Below are 18,186 nucleotides of genomic sequence, written 5' to 3'. Positions count from 1 at the left end.
GGTGTGAATGTGAGTGTGATTGTGTGTCTGTATATGTAGCCCTGTGACAGACTGGTGACCTGTCCAGGGTGTCCCCTGCCTTCACCTGAGTCAGCTGGGATAGACTCCAGCACCCCCCATGACCCTAGTGAGGAATAAAGCGGTTGGATAGAGGATGGATGGATGGATGGATGGATGTTGGACATACAGCTGGAAGAATAAATAAATGTGTTTTTGATCTTAATGCAGTTTTAGTTTAGAAATAATACTTCTACTGTTAAATGAGGTAAAATAAAAAGAATGTCCATTTTCAACCTTTAATTTATAGAATGTTTCATCTGATGGCAAATAGTCTCTAAAATATAGTTTTCCCTTAATTTCATACAGATAAAAAAGGAATAATTTTATTGTCAAATGTAAAAAGGGTTTTTAATTTGGACCCTGTTCTGTAGTGATGTAAATTAATGAAAACTTATACTTTTTTCTGTAATTGTATTAGCTATTTTCTAACATTCAGCAAAACAGGGACAAGCTGTAAAATTACAGTTTAAGAGAAATAATTTGCCATATTTTAATCCTTAATAAAGATAATTATTTTTTCCAACTAATAGTAAATACCTGTAAAATAAGATATGTTTTGCTGATTTAAATACAGATAATAAAAAAGCATGTAGTTTTACTGTCAATATCAATAAATAACCGTTTAAAACAATGATTTACTATTTTTCAACCTTTAATATGTAGAGTTTTCCTTTCACCTGATGGCAAATATGTCTCAAATATTATGTTTGTTGATTTTAATACAGATAAATAAAGCATAGTGTAATATTACTGTCAAATATTTAAAAAAGGAAATGATTTTGACATTTCTTGTCTGTTTTATGTCAATTTAAATTAATAAATTATTGTAAATTAATACTTTTTGCTGTAATTTTATTAGTTATTTGGCAAAACAGAGAAAACTGTAAAATTGTAATTTAAAATGATTTAAAATATTTTGATCCTTATTATAGATAATCATGCTTTCAGATAATAGTAAATATCTGTAAAATAAAAACATCTGTGGCTTTAAACGCATGCAGCACTTCCATCAAACATCTGGATGTGGAAACGTTTCTGGGTAGAAACTCTTTGATGGTTCTCTGATGGTTCTCTGGTGGTTCTCTTCCTCTCAGGCTGTCATCGCCTCACTGGAACCTCGTGATCCTGAGGTATCCAGTCTTTATGTCCTTAAGACAGTCCTGCAGTCTGGCTAACTGATTAGTTTCATCTGATTCACAGATGAATACAACTAGTGTCGTCAGCGTAACAATGGAAAATAATACAATGTCCTAATAATATTGCCTGCAGGAAGCATGTATAATGTGAAAAGTATAAGGTCCTAAGACAGAACCCTGAGGAACTCCATGATTAACTTTAGTATGCTCAGAAGAGTTATTGTTGACATCACAAACTGGAACCTATCTGATAAGTAGGATTTAAACCAGTCCAGTGCTGTCCCTTAATGCCAATTGAATGTTCTAGACGCTGTAATAAAATTTGTGGTCGATTGTGTCAAACGTCTGCACTCAGATCTAACAAAACAAGTATAGAACTAGTCCATTATCTGATGCTATGAGAAGGTCATTAGTAACTTTCACCAGAGCTGTTTGTCTCTGTGTATCTTTTGTTTGCTGTAATACACATCATACAGGACATCACATTCCATAATACACATCAATACAGACATCACATTCCATAATACACATCAATACAACATCATGAATCAGACATACATGCCTCTAATGGATCTAAACCAGCTCCTCGTGGCTCTAAAACAGCCTCTCTTGGATCAAACCAGCTCCTTATGGATCTAAACCAGTCTCTCATGGATCTAAACCAGCTCTCTTGGATCTAAACCAGCTCTCGTGGATCTTAAAACCACTCCTCATGGGTCTAAACCAAGCCTCTCATGGATCTTAACCAGCTCCTCATGGATCTAAACCATCCTCTCAGGATCTAAACCAGCTCCTCATGGATCTAAACCAGCCTCTCATGGATCTAAACCAGCTCCTCATGGATCTAAACCAGCTCCTCATGATCTAAACCAGCCTCTCATGGATCTAAACCAGCTTGTCATGGATCTAAACACCAGCTCCTCGGTGGATCTAAACCAGCTCTCGTGATCTAAACCATCCTCTCGTGGATCTAACCAGCTCCTCGTGGATCTAAACCAGCCTCTCGTGGATCTAAACCAGCTCCTCGTGGATCTAAACCAGCTACTCATGGATCTAAACCAGCCTCTCATGGATCTAAACCAGCCTCTCATGGATCTAAACCAGCTACTCATGGAACTAAACCAGCCTCTCATGGATCTAAACCAGCCTCTCATGGATCTAAACCAGCCTCTCATGGATCTAAACCAGCCTCTCATGGATCTAAACCAGCTTCTCATGGATCTAAAACACCAGCTCTCATCGGATCTAAACCAGCCTCTCATGGATCTAAACCAGCCTCTCATGGATCTAAACCAGCCTCTCATGGATCTAAACCAGGCTTTCATGGGATCTAAACACCAGTCCTCATGGATCAAACCATCCTCTCGTGGATCAAACCAGCTCCTCGTGGATCTAAACAGCCTCTCGTGGATCTAAACCAGCTCCTCGTGGATCTAAACCAGCTACTCATGGATCTAAAACCAGCCTCTCATGGATCTAAACCAGCCTCTCATGGATCTAAACCAGCTACTCATGGAACTAAACCAGCCCTCTCATGGATCTAAACCAGCTCTCATGGATCTAAACCAGCCTCTCATGGATCTAAACCAGCCTCTCATGGATCTAACCAGCTTCTCATGGATCTAAACACCAGCTCCTCATGGATCTAAACCAGCCTCTCATGGATCTAAACCAGCTCCTCGTGGATCTAAACCAGCTACCTCATGGATCTAAACCAGCCTCTCATGGATCTAAACCAGCCTCTCATGGATCTAAACCAGCCTCTCATGGATCTAAACCAGCTTGTCATGGATCTAAACACCAGCTCCTCATGGATCTAACCATCCTCTCGTGGATCTAAACCAGCTCCTCGTGGATCTAAACCAGCTACTCATGGATCTAAACCAGCCTCTCATGGATCTAAACCGGCCTCTCATGGATCTAAACGCAGCCTCTCTGGATGTAACCAGCCTCTCATGGATCTAAACCAGCCTCTCATGGATCTAACCAGCCTCTCATGGATGTAAACCAGTCTCTAATGGATCTTAACCAGCTCCCTCATGGATCTAAACCAGCCTCTAATGGATCTTAACCAGCTCCTCATGAATCTAAACCAGCCTCTCATGGATCTTAACCAGCTCCTCATGAATCTAAACCAGCACCTCATGGATCTAAACCAGCTGCTCATGGATCTAAACCAGCCTTCTCATGGATCTTAACCAGCTCCTCATGAATCTAAACCATCTAGTGATGAGCCTGAAGCTAGAAAATCGAAGGTGTGATGTTCAATGTTGTTAGTGGGTATGCTCCACAGGTAGGATGTGAGCTGGAGGAGAAGCAGAAATTCTGGTTGGACCTTGATGAAGTGATGCAGAGCATCCCTCGAAGTGAGAGAGTTGTCATTGGTGCAGACTTCAATGGACATGTTGGTGCAGGAAACAGAGATGATGAGGAGGTCATGGGCAGGTTTGGTATCCAGGAGAGGAACGCAGAAGGACAGATGGTGGTTGACTTTGCAAAAGGATAGAAATGGCTGTAGTGAATACTTTCTTCCAGAAGAGGCAGGAACATAGGGTGACCTATAAGAGTGGAGGTAGGAGCACACAGGTAGACTACATCTTGTGTAGACGGTGTAATCTGAAGGAGATCAGTGACTGCAAAGTAGTGGTAGTGAGAGTGTAGCCAGACAGCATAGGATGGTGGTGTGTAGGATGACCCTGGTGGTGAAGAAGATGAAGAGGGTAAGGCAGAGCAGAGGACCAAATGGTTCAATTCAATTCAATTCAATTTTATTTATATAGCGTCAATTACAGTCAAATCGTCTCAAGACGCTTTACAGAATCCATATGCCTGACCCCCAGAGCAAGCCCAAAGGAGACAGTGGCAGGAAAACACCCTTTTAACAGGGAAGAAACCTCGAGCAGAACCCGGCTCTATATAGGGGGGACCCATCTGCCTGCTGGCCGGGGGGGTTGAGAAGGACAGGGAGGGCAAGGGGGAAGGATGGGAGAAGAGGGAGGGGTGGGAAAGCAAGGAAAACACAACACACATTTGGATACATGCATGACAGGATATGTGACACAAACAAAGTATAAGCTAACATTGAAAACTGACTCATAGTTTACTCTTATGATGTACGGCTCTGACATTAAACATACTCCATATATAGCTAGCAGTAAAATTCAAAACAGTATGTAAGTTAGCATAACAGTATAGTGAAGGCAATGCAGAGTTGACTGGTGGAAAAGGGGAGTTGGAAGCAGAGGGCTGGAGGAAGGTCAGCAGCAGCATCCCACAGTGGACATGGTGGAGACTGGACCAGCTGGTGGAACATCAACCGCAGATCTGAAGCATCCAGCTCTGGACCAGGGACACTCGGAGAAATAGCACAGGGGGGAAACAGAGTGAATGTACTGCAATAACAGTATACATATAAATGTAAAGGTAGATAGAGAAGGGCTCAGTGCGTCAAGAAAAGTCCCCCAGCAGCCTATAGGCCTATAGCAGCATGACTAGAGGCAGAACGAAGGGACGTTCCAAGAGGGAGTCAGCTGTGCAAAATGAAGACACAGCCGAACCCCTGTGGTTCACCCAGTCAGCCCAAACTATAAGATTTGTCAAAAAGGAACGTTTTTAATCCTGGTCTTAAAAATGGAGAGGGTATCTGCCTCCAGAACCCAAACTGGGAGGCAGGTTCCACAGGAGAGGAAGCTGATAACTGAAGGCTCTGCCTCCCATTCTACTTTTAGAATTCTAGGAACAACAAGTAAGCCTGCAGTTTGAGAGCGAAGAGTTCTACTAGGATAATAAGGTACTATCAGATCTTTAAGATATGATGGAGATTGGTTATTAAGAGCTTTATATGTCAGAAGAAGGATTTTTAAATTCTATTCTGGATTTAACAGGAAGCCAGTGAAGAGAAGCAAGTATAGGGGAAATATGATCTCTTTTGCTAACTCCTGTCAGTACTCTCACAGCAGCGTTTTGGATCAACTGTAGATGTTTGAGAGAGCTATTTGGACAACCCGATAATAAGGAATTGCAATAGTCAAGCCTGGAAGTAACAAAGCATGACTAATTTTTCTGCATCACTCTGAGACAGAATGTTCCTGATTTTTACAATATTACGCAGGTGAAAAAAGGAAGTCCTACAGACTTGCTTTATGTGTGAGTTAAAGGACATGTCCTGGTCAAAAATAACTCAAGATTCCTCACAGTAGTACTGGAGGCCAATGTGATGCCATCAGAGTAACTATTTGCTTGAAAGCGAGTTTCTAAGATGTTTGGGGCCAAATACAATGACTTCAGTTTTGTCTGAATTAGCAGTAGGAAGTTAAAAAGTCATCCAGGTTTTAATGTCCTTAAGACAATCTTGCAGTCTAGCTAACTGATCAGTTTCATCTGGCTTCATAGATAAATACAAGTGAGTGTCGTCTGCATAACAATGGAAGTTAATACAATGCTTCCTAATAATATGCCTAAAGGAAGCATGTATAATGTGAAAAGTATCGGTCCTAAGACAGAACCCTGAGGAACTCCATGATTTAACCTTAGTATGCTCAGAAGAGTCAAACTGGAACCAGTCTGATAAGTAGGATTTAAACCAGTCCAGTGCTGTCCCTTTAATGCCAATTGAATGTTCTAGACGCTGTAATAAAATTATGTGGTCGATTGTGTCAAATGCTGCAGTAAGGTCCAACAAAATAAGTATAGAGACTAGTCCATTATCTGAGAAGGTCATTCGTAACTTTCACCAGAGTGGTTTCTGTGCTATGATGCATCCTGAAGCCTGACTGAAACCTTTCAAATAAGCTATTCCTTTGTGTAGTTTAAGTGAGATGTTTCTGCTGCAGTAGATCAGTTTATCGAGATGTTTCTACAGCAGTAGATCAGTTTATCTGAGATGTTTCTACAGCAGTAGATCAGTTTATCGGAGATGTTTCTACAGCAGTAGATCAGTTTATCTGAGATGTTTCTACAGCAGTAGATCAGTTTATCTGAGATGTTTCTGCTGCAGTAGATCAGTTTATCTGAGATGTTTCTGCAGCAGTAGATCAGTTTATCTCCGTTTATCGCCATTCTGGAACAGCGTTCCTTCAGGCAGACTGCTGCTCTACATTAATAGGCTCCACCACTGGATTCATCATACCTAATGACACCATTATGGAATAATGTTCATCAACTAATGTGCACTTGCCAGGAATCTATTTCTGTCTGCAGCCATTTGCTGTGTGCTGCAGCTCCTCTTGTCTCGGCCGTTATTAACCCGGCAGATCTCTGAACATGAAGAGTTTCCAGAAAGCTGATGAGGTTTTATGTCCGGCTCCTCCTCAGTCGCTGCTGGGCTCCAATAAATGGAAAGAAAAAGAAAACATCCCTTTTCCTCAGTGTTTTTATTGCTTTTTATTATTGCAGTCTGGTTGTTTTTCCTGCTGGAAGTGATTGAGATTGATCTGTTTAATAATGCTAGCATAATGCTAGCACGGCAGAGCTAACCCAGAGTTTATGGGCTAGAATCCGGAACAGTTATTTGCTTAAAAGCTTCAGAACATCCATTACAAGGAGTGTCTGTGATTGATTTTCATTAATAATTGAACTAATAAAAGTACAGAAACAAGAAGACAGAAGATGCATTTCAGGAAATCTGCTGTAAATTAATCGATTCAGGCAGCTTCATGTTAGCAAAGAGTCACGGGAATATTCATGTATAAATTAATTTGTTTGATGATCAGTTTTGTGGTTTTATTTCAGTTTTTAATTGTTGTGTATTTGTTGTGGGTTTAGCTAGCAAAGGGGCACCATGACAGAGACTTCTGTGGCGGCTAGAGACGATACCAGAACAGAATATTCAGCCTGTTTTATTGGGATTCTTCCATTCTAGCCAGGGGTGAAAGTAAGCCTGAACGGTCCGGAACTGCGTACCGGCAAAAGATCTGGTGGCGGAACGCAGTTCCGGGAAAAGATCTGCTGGCGGTACGCCACTCTTCCACCGGTATCTATGGGTACGCCGCCCGGCCTGCCTGCTATCCATAGATATCAACCGGAGTTCACTCAGCAGTACGTGAGTGCGCATGCGTGTCTACTTCCGTAACACAGCGATTGTTATGGCCAGTAGCAGCCAATAGCAAATAGGTGCGCTTGATTTATTGCACTGGACGAGCAATAAATTACACGTGAAATTCCACACGTTCTTGTGATTGGCTGAAAAACTTTCAACAGGATTTACAATGGTTATCATTGACGGAATGGGGTGAAAGTAAGCCAGAACGGTCCGGAACTATTGCTAATAGTTCCGGCAAGAATTTAAAACTACTTTCACCCCTGATTCTAGCTGTCTAAGATGATGTAACTTCCATACGTCGTCCTTCTATGTGAGTCACATGTATTTCTTCATCATAAAGTTCAGCTTCTGGAGGAACTCTGCTGTGTTTCATCCATTAGAACAGCGAACTGTTAATGTGGACGACTATCAGTTCAGAAAATCACTTAAATGTGCATCTCTGATCATCGTTAGATGTGTTTCAGAGGATTTAAAGGAGTCGACCGACTGAGCCTGAGGGCTTTGAAACGATATGAGAGGCTGAAATCTACACAAGAAAAAACTTTACATCTTCTAAATGACAGATTTTTCTTTCTGCTCGGATAAACTTTTCCCCAAATTAAGAGCTGCAGATGATCCCCGCCTGCTTCCTGACACTGCAAATGGAGGTAATCCGTTGAGTAATATAATCTGTCAGTGTTTGTGTTTAGTTCCTGACACCTAATTAGCAGACTGGAGTCAGGAAAGCAGCTGAAAACCTCCAGGAAGAGCTAAAATACAGCCTGGAAACACGGCTTGTGTTGCTTCTAATCCGTCTGCATTATCTGAACAACCCCCAGGAAACTGTGGAGGAGTCGTTTCTGAATCGTACGGCAGCGACTGAAAAACCTTTCAAGGATTTGTTTGCAGAGCTGGAAAGTAAAACTCAGATCTGCTCTAATCCAATTCCAAAGTACTGCTCACTGCTGATTAAAGAAATCTGTGCACAGATCAGGAAACCTCATGGCGTTTTGTGTTTGGAGGAGACACCGGCGTCCATTTAAAATAATAAATAAAGACCAGGAGAACCTCCATCTATTAAAGTAGAAAATAAAGTCCAGGGAGAACCTCCATCTATTAAAATAATAAATAAATAAAGACCAGGAGAACCTCCATCTATTAAAATAATAAATAAATAAAGTCCAGGAGAACCTCCATCTATTAAATAATAAATAAATAAAGACCAGGAGAACCTCCATCTATTAAAAATAATAAATAAATAAAGACCAGGAGAAACCTCCATCTATTAAAATAATAAATAAATAAAGTCCAGGAGAACCTCCATCTATTAAAATAATAAATAAATAAAGACCAGGCAGAACCTCCATCTATTAAATAATAAATGAATAAAGTCCAGGAGAACCTCCATCTATTAAAATAATAAATAAATAAATGACCAAGAGAACCTCCATCTATTAAAATAATAAATAAATAAAGTCCAGGAGAACCTCCATCTATTAAAATAATAAATAAATAAAGTCCAGGAGAACCTCCCATCTATTAAAATAATAAATAAATAATACCAGGAGAACCTCCATCTATTAAAATAATAAATAAATAAAGTCCAGGAGAACCTCATCTATTAAAATAATAAATAAATAAAGACCAGGAGAACCTCCATCTATTAAAATAATAAATAAATAAAGTCCAGGAGAACCTCCATCTATTAAAATAATAAATAAATAATGACCAGAGAACCTCCACTATTAAAATAATAAATAAATAAAGTCCATGGAGAACCTCCATCTATTAAAATAATAAATAAATAAAGACCAGGGAGAACCTCCATCTATTAAAAAATAATAAAATAAATAAAGACCAGGAGAACCTCCATCTATTAAAATAATAAATAAATAAAGTCCAGGAGAACCTCCATCCTATTAAAATAATAAATTAAATAAAGACACAGGAGAACCTTCCATTCTATTAAATAATAACATGAATAAAAGTCCAGGGGAGAACCTCCCATCTATTAAATAAATAAAATAATGAACCAAGAGAACCCCATCTATTAAAATTAATAAATTAAAATAAAGTCACCAGGAGAACCTCCATCTATTACAACATAATTAAATAAATAAAAGTCCAGGGAACCTCCCAATACTATTAAATAATCAAATAAATAATGACCAGGAGACACTCCATCTATTTAAAATAATAAATAAATAAAGTCCCAGAGAACCTCCATTCTATTAAAATAATAAAATAATAAGTTCCAGGAGAACCTCACATCTATTAAAAATAATAATAATGACCAGGGAGAACCTCCATCTATTAAATAATAAATAAATAAAGACCAGGAGAACCTCCATCTATTAAATAATAAATAAATAAAGTCCAGGAGAACCTCCATCTATTAAAATAATAAATAAATAATGACCAGGAGAACCTCCATCTATTAAAATAATAAATAAATAAAGTCCAGGAGAACCTCCATCTATTAAAATAATAAATAAATAATGACCAGGAGAACCTCCATCTATTAAAATAATAAATAAATAAAGTCCAGGAGAACCTCCATCTATTAAATAATAAATAAATAAAGTCCAGGAGAACCTCCATCTATTAAAATAGGGTTAGACTCTAATCCTTCCTAATATCGAGAAAAATCACAGAAAATATTGATATGAAAAAGCAGACCAAAGCTGTAAACGATGACATGAAACCTGATTTTACAAATGGATAATTTGTTCGTTTCACATTTGATGGTAAAATTAAACTATTTTGTTGAATGTTTAATATCTAATGAAGTTACAGAAAAAAAGCATAATTTACCCGTTAGCTTTTTACTTAATGCTGTCTGTAGCCGTCCTTTCACATTAGAATGATTAAGTTACTGTTTTACTGAGTTTAAATCATTATTTCTCAGACTTTTAGTGTTTTTCTGACAGTTTCTGGGCATTAAAATCTTCCAGCGGTTCTGAACAGATTTTCTCTGGACCTAAGGCTTCCAGATTTGCAAAATAAATTCACTTTTATTTATTTTTTAGAGCACATGTCATTATAATTCAGAGGTTTTACTGGAAAATGCACCAAATGATTGTGAAGGAAAGTTTTAAATGTGATTCAGTAGAAGTCAGAGTGAAGGTTTGTGAAGCTGTTCTCCTCCAGAAGATGAAGGATTTCCTCGTCTTCTTCTCTCACACTGATCTGATTCATGATCTTTTATTTAGTTCTTCATCTGAACCTCTGGAAAGCTCTGTCTGCCGAACTCAGATAGGATCAGCAGACAACTCAACATTTTCAGTTTGGTGCTATCAGAGGCTGAGGAGACGTCAACAGAAGGTCCTACAGCGAGTAAACAGCTGACAGCAGAGACCTTCATCCAGCTGACCTCTGGTCCTCTACACCATCCACAACACTGCAGCTCATTCACACCTCCTCCATTAACTTTAAAAGAAGGTTTTTCCTCTTCATTTTAAAAATATTAATGATGGGTGCATTCTACATTTTATAATAAAATCATTTTTCCTCAGATACTCACCAAATGGTGCTAAAACAATCTCATGTTTTTAACCATTTTCTGTTCTTTTTCTAGTTGAAGTACATTTTACTAAAACTTTTTGCTTGTTTTTTCATAAATTAAATCTTGGAGTCAATTTTTCCTCCATCGGTGGAATCTGGGCCGTTTTTAACATCAGCAGGTGTCTGTTGATTAAACAATGATTTTGATTTTTGATTTCCTTATTTCCAGTCTCAAGTATGAAACTGATGGTTTTATATTTAGCTGAAAGGTTCTGAAAACTTGTTCTCTGAAAACCCTAAAACCTGCCACCAAGAAACCAATAAAACCAGTAAAACCAATAAAACCAGTAAACCAGTAAACCAATAAAACCAGTAAAACCAGTAAAACCAATAAAACCAGTAAAACGTAAAACCAATAAAACCAATAAAACCAGTAAAACCAATAAAACCAGTAAAACCAATAAACCAGTAAAACCAGTAAAACCAATAAAAGCAGTAAAACCAATAAAACCAGGAAAACCAATAAAAAGCAGTAAAACCAGTAAAACCAATAAAACCAGTAAAACCAGTAAAACCAATAAAACCAATAAAACCAGTAAAACCAATAAAACCAGTAAAACCAATAAAGCAGTAAAACCAGTAAAACCAGTAAAACCAATAAAACCAGTAAAACCAATAAAACCAGTAAAACCAGTAAAACCAATAAAACCAATAAAACCAGTAAAACCAATAAAACCAGTAAAACCAATAAAACCAATAAAACCAATAAACCAGTAAAACCAGTAAAACCAATAAAAGCAGTAAAACCACTAAAACCAGGAAAACCAATAAAAACCAATAAAACCAGTAAAACCAATAAAACCAGTAAAACCAATAAAGCAGTAAAACCAATAAAACCAGTAAAACCAATAAACCAATAAAACCAGTAAAACCAGTAAAACCAATAAAACCAGTAAAACCAATAAAACCAGTAAAACCAATAAAACCAACAAAACCAGTAAAACCAGTAACCAATAAAACCAGTAAAACCAGTAAAACCAATAAACCAGTAATGGTGACAAAGCACACGTTTTTAAGCTGATTTCAGTTAGAAATGAAGCTGTTCCAACTGGTTTTCATCACATTTTAAAAGGAATTTTCCATGTTACCTAATGACGTTTTAACTGACACACATTTAAATCCTCGTGTTGCTTTATGTCTAGTTTGGTTTATGTCTGCAGGTTTTGACTTTATTTTTGTGTTTTTGTTTGTGTCGTAGCAGATTTCAAATGAAACTTCGTCATTTATCTTCACCAGTTCTAGCTGAGCTGAAGGTAGAAGAGTTAAAGTCTGCTGATGGTCAAATATTCCTCAGTTCATTACTTTATGTGTAGAAGTCTTGATGCTGAGCTTTAACTGTTGTGTTTGTTCAGACGACAGATCCGCTAACAGACAACATGAACATCTGGAACTGTGTTGATTTGATGAAATAACAGAAAACTTCAGTTATAATGAAGTTACTGCCAGAATTTAGTTTAAATGTAGGTAGAATTAGACCCAGTATGAAATGATTCTGTGGATAAAACTCCTTAAATGGTGTGAACAGACTGAATCAGTGTGAGTTCATCTTTAATCATTAATGAGGAGCTGAAACGGACCCTATGAAGGATTGTTTAGAGTATATTTAGGAGATAACAGACTGTTTATGTCTTTAATAGTGAAAATAAATGATCAGGTTAGAGTTTACTGTAAAGCCTTTAAAAGCCATAAATCAGAATAAAGATGGTCATTTCTTTGGCTGTAGAATATTAGAGCTCTAATAACGGGCTGGAGGTGGATCTCTCCATTATTCTTCTGTTCTCTGAGCAGCTCCTCTGCATTGTGATGATAATAAACGAGAACAGAGTTCAATGACAAGCAGACCACGAGGCTTTAAGGAGAGCTGTGAGGAGGAACTCTGGAAAATGTTGAATCAACTTTTCTTTTGTTGGACTGTGAGCGGATCAGAGGAGAACAGTCAGACCCACAAGACTGAGAATCCATTACTGAGCAGCAGAAAAGCTGCTTCTGAGATCCAAATCTAGCAGATTAAAATAGTGCCTCATCAGCCTGTGTGTGTGTGTGTGTGTGCACGTGGACCTGCATGTGCATTTATTTAAATGTGTTTGAATGCCTTCTGCGGAGGCTGCTGTGTTTTCAGCAGCTTAAATACCGAAGCTTTTAACATCGAAGCTCCAGGAGGAATTCAGAGCCCACAAACTTCCACTGATGCTGCACTGGGAAAAAAAAGTAAAAAGTTGTTTTTATGGTGAAATTCCGGCAGCTGTGGGACATTCCCATAAAATCACGCAAAAACATTCACTGCATTCACAGTAAAGAAATGCAGTGATATTGCTGATTTTAAGGTTAAAAAACATGTTTCATTCCATATTTTACTGGGAAAAAAAGTTTTAACCTTTAAAAATTTACAGGAAAATACCAAATACAAAAAAACTTTGTGTAACTTATTATAAATATGACAGCTTTTCCATTATCAACACAAAAACATATATATTTAACAAGGAAAAACTGTATTCTGTTCAAGAGTTAAATGTAAAAATTACAGTATTGTTCTACATAATACAGGATTTTTCCAATAAAAACTGGGCAGGAGTCGGAAATATATTTTAATAAATGAAAAAAAAATCTAAAAATCATGATTTTCTCTTCATGAAAATGTTTAGGGTGATTGACTGTTAAACTGCCTCAAACTCTTTTAGAGTTTACAGATTTTTATCGTCAGGATTTGAGATTTCACTGTAAAATTTAGTTTTTTTTACATTGTAGTTGTGATGTCCAGTAGACACATGATGATGATGATAGTAGTGATGTCCAGTAGACACATGATGATGATGATAGTAGTGATGTCCAGTAGAGTCATGATAATTGATAGTAGTGATATCCAGTAGAGACATGATTATGATAGCAGTGTTGTCCAGTAGAGACATGATGATGATAGTAGTGATGTCCAGTAGAGTCATGATGATGATAGTAGTGATGTCCAGTAGAGTCATGATGATGATAGTAGTGATGTCCAGTAGAGTCATGATGATGATAGTAGTGATGTCCAGTAGAGTCATGATGATGATAGTAGTGATGTCCAGTAGAGTCCTAATGATGATAGTAGTGATGTCCAGTAGAGTCATGATGATGATAGTAGTGATGTCCAGTAGAGTCCTAATGATGATAGTAGTGATGTCCAGTAGAGACATGATGATGATGATGATGACAGTGATGACCAGTAGAGTCATGATAATTGATAGAAGTGATGTCCAGTAGAGACATGATGATGATGATAGTCGTGATGTCCAGTAGAGACATGATGATGATAGTAGTGATGTCCAGTAGAGTCCTAATGATGATAGTAGTGATGTCCAGTAGAGACATGATGATGATGATGATGACAGTGATGACCAGTAGAGTCATGATAATTGATAGAAGTGATGTCCAGTAGAGACATGATGATGATATCAGTGATGTCCAGTAGAGTCATGATAATTGATAGAAGTGATGTCCAGTAGAGACATGATGATGATGATAGTAGTGATGTCCAGTAGAGACATGATGATGATATCAGTGATGTCCAGTAGAGTCATGATAATTGATAGAAGTGATGTCCAGTAGAGACATGATGATGATACCAGTGATATCCAGTAGAGACATGATGATGATGATAGTAGTGATGTCCAGTAGAGACATGATGATGATAGCAGTGTTGTCCAGTAGAGACATGATGATGATAGCAGTGATGTCCTGTAGAGTCATGATGATGATAGTAGTGATGTCCAGTAGAGTCCTAATGATGATAGTAGTGATGTCCAGTAGAGACATGATGATGATGATGATGACAGTGATGACCAGTAGAGTCATGATAATTGATAGAAGTGATGTCCAGTAGAGACATGATGATGATAGTAGTGATGTCCAGTAGAGTCATGATGATGATAGTAGTGATGTCCAGTAGAGTCCTAATGATGATAGTAGTGATGTCCAGTAGAGACATGATGATGATGATGATGACAGTGATGACCAGTAGAGTCATGATAATTGATAGAAGTGATGTCCAGTAGAGACATGACGATGATGATAGTCGTGATGTCCAGTAGAGACATGATGATGATAGTAGTGATGTCCAGTAGAGTCCTAATGATGATAGTAGTGATGTCCAGTAGAGACATGATGATGATGATGATGACAGTGATGACCAGTAGAGTCATGATAATTGATAGAAGTGATGTCCAGTAGAGACATGACGATGATGATAGTCGTGATGTCCAGTAGAGACATGATGATGATAGCAGTGATGTCCAGTAGAGTCATGATGATGATGATAGTAGTGATGTCCAGTAGAGACATGATGATGATAGTAGTGATGTCCTGTAGAGTCGTAATGATGATAGTAGTGATGTCCAGTGGAGACATGATGATGATGATAGTAGTGATGTCCAGTAGAGTCATGATAATTGATAGTAGTGATGTCCAGTAGAGACATGATGATGATAGCAGTGTTGTCCAGTAGAGTCATGATGATGATGATAGTAGTGATGTCCAGTAGAGACATGACGATGATAGCAGTGATGTCCAGTAGAGACATGATGATGATGATAGTAGTGATGTCCAGTAGAGACATGATGATGATAGTAGTGATGTCCAGTAGAGACATGATGATGATAGTAGTGATGTCCAGTAGAGACATGATGATGATAGCAGTGATGTCCTGTAGAGTCATGATGATGATAGAAGTGATGTCCAGTAGAGTCATGATGATGATGATAGTAGTGATGTCCAGTAGAGACATGATGATGATGATAATAGTGATGTCCAGTAGAGTCATGATAATTGATAGAAGTGATGTCCAGTAGAGACATGATGATGATGATAGTAGTGTTGTCCAGTAGAGACATGATGATGATGATACCAGTGATGTCCAGTAGAGTCATGATGATGATGATAGCAGTGTTGTCCAGTAGAGTCATGATGATGATGATAGTAGTGATGTCCAGTAGAGTCATGATGATGATGATAGCAGTGTTGTCCAGTAGAGTCATGATGATGATGATAGTAGTGATGTCCAGTAGAGACATGATGATGATACCAGTGATGTCCAGTAGAGTCATGATGATGATGATAGCAGTGATGTCCAGTAGAGTCATGATGATGATGATAGCAGTGTTGTCCAGTAGAGTCATGATGATGATGATAGCAGTGATGTCCAGTAGAGTCATGATGATGATGATAGCAGTGTTGTCCAGTAGAGTCATGATGATGATGATAGTAGTGTTGTCCAGTAGAGACATGATGATGATGATAGTAGTGATGTCCAGTAGAGTCATGATGATGATGATAGTCGTGATGTCCAGTAGAGTCATGATGATGATGATAGTAGTGGTGTCCAGTAGAGACATGATGATTATGATAGCAGTGATGTCCAGTAGAGACATGATGATTATGATAGTAGTGATGTCCAGTAGAGTCATGATGATGATAGCAGTCTTGTCCAGTAGAGAGATGATGATGATGATAGTAGTGATGTCCAGTAGAGTCATGATGATGATGATGATAGTAGTGATGTCCAGTAGAGTCATGATGATGATAGCAGTCTTGTCCAGTAGAGAGATGATGATGATGATAGTAGTGATGTCCAGTAGAGTCATGATGATGATGATGATAGTAGTGATGTCCAGTAGAGACATGATGATGATAGCAGTCTTGTCCAGTAGAGAGATGATGATGATGATAGTAGTGATGTCCAGTAGAGTCATGATGATGATGATGATAGTAGTGATGTCCAGTAGAGTCATGATGATGATGATAGTAGTGATGTCCAGTAGAGTCTGATGATGATGATAGTAGTGATGTCCAGTAGAGTCATGATGATGATGATAGCAGTGATGTCCAGTAGAGACATGATGATGATGATAGTAGTGATGTCCAGTAGAGTCTGATGATGATGATAGTAGTGATGTCCAGTAGAGTCATGATGATGATGATAGTAGTGATGTGCAGTAGACATGATGATGATAGTAGTGATGTCCAGTAGAGTCTGATGATGATGATAGCAGTGATGTCCAGTAGAGTCTGATGATGATGATAGTAGTGATGTCCAGTAGAGTCTGATGATGATGATAGCAGTGATGTCCAGTAGAGACATGATGATTATGATAGCAGTGATGTCCAGTAGAGTCATGATGATGATGATAGTAGTGATGTCCAGTAGAGTCATGATGATGATGATAGTAGTGATGTGCAGTAGACATGATGATGATAGTAGTGATGTCCAGTAGAGTCTGATGATGAGCTGCTCTCAGACACCAGAAAATTACTTTTATTTCATTAAAAACACTCTTTCTAACAACACACTTTCTAAGATTTATGATACACAGCATCCTAAACTGTTTCCAGATCTACAAATCCACTGATTTTCCTGATTTAATTTTTTTTTTTTGGTTATCTTGCTGCCTAATTGCAGGTCATCATATAGTGGCCCACATTTGACTGAAAAACAATCAAAATCTGACATGTAAATGTTTCAACAGAGAGTTGAATGAGTCATGAACACTTAACAAACCGTTATTTTCTGTCACATGGACTCGTATGAATCAGAATATAGCCCTAAGTCAGAGAACTTCACGTTCATTTCAGGTTTTAGTACTTATTATCTGATGACATAAAGTAGAACCAGCGGTCTAGGGATCACATTAGGGGTTTCTAAATAACTATTTGCTTTTCCTCCATCAGCTGTATATTAAAAGTCAGTCATCCATTACTTGTTCAAATGACTAAAATACACAAAATACATCTTCCTGATGCAGATAAACCTATTTCTTGCAGTGGACACAAAACTTTCACTCTTTTTCTATATCTGAGCTCTGGTCAGAGGTCATTAAGAGTCACAAAAGTGTTTGTCATAGTGCCCTTTCACTGCTTTCATGTACCACTAGGATACAAGAACATTGTTCTAGAAGATTCCAGTTTGTCAGAAGTCATTAAAGCCCATACAAGTCTTTATTATCATGCATCTTTACTGTCAACATTTAGCACTGGGTAATAAAAACAATGTTTTAGAAGATTTTGGTTTGTCAGATGTCATTATCCTTCATACAATTCCCTATCATGTCCATTAACTCCCTACATATACCACTGAGATATAGGAACATCGTTCTAGAGAATTTAGGAGTTTTGTAGGTCATTAACCTACACACAAGTCGGTGTCATGGTGCTCCTTTATTATTAATGTATGCCACTGTACGTAAGAAATTGTTTTACAAGGTTGCAGTTCGTCAGAAGTCATTCAGAGTCACACAAGTCTTTGTCATGGTGCCAGTTTATTATTTATATATTTATGTATAGGAACATTGTTTTGGAAGATTTTGGTTTGTCAGAGGTCATTAACCTTCATACAAGTCCTTGTCATAGTGCCCCTTTATTATCTGCATATGCCACTAGAGT

At 37.9% G+C, this 18,186-nt stretch overlaps 1 protein-coding gene across 5 annotated transcripts in view; it reads left to right on the top strand.

Annotated features, from left to right (window-relative positions):
- LOC110965491 (neuronal growth regulator 1-like) overlaps positions 1 to 18,186 on the top strand; it is a 667,889-nt gene that overhangs the window by 462,071 nt on the left and 187,632 nt on the right. The gene's annotated exons all lie outside the window — the stretch shown is intronic.

This window comes from Acanthochromis polyacanthus, chromosome 4, assembly GCF_021347895.1.
Source record: "Acanthochromis polyacanthus isolate Apoly-LR-REF ecotype Palm Island chromosome 4, KAUST_Apoly_ChrSc, whole genome shotgun sequence".
Lineage (NCBI taxonomy): Eukaryota > Metazoa > Chordata > Actinopteri > Pomacentridae > Acanthochromis > Acanthochromis polyacanthus.
This window is presented reverse-complemented; position numbering and strand designations above follow the sequence as displayed.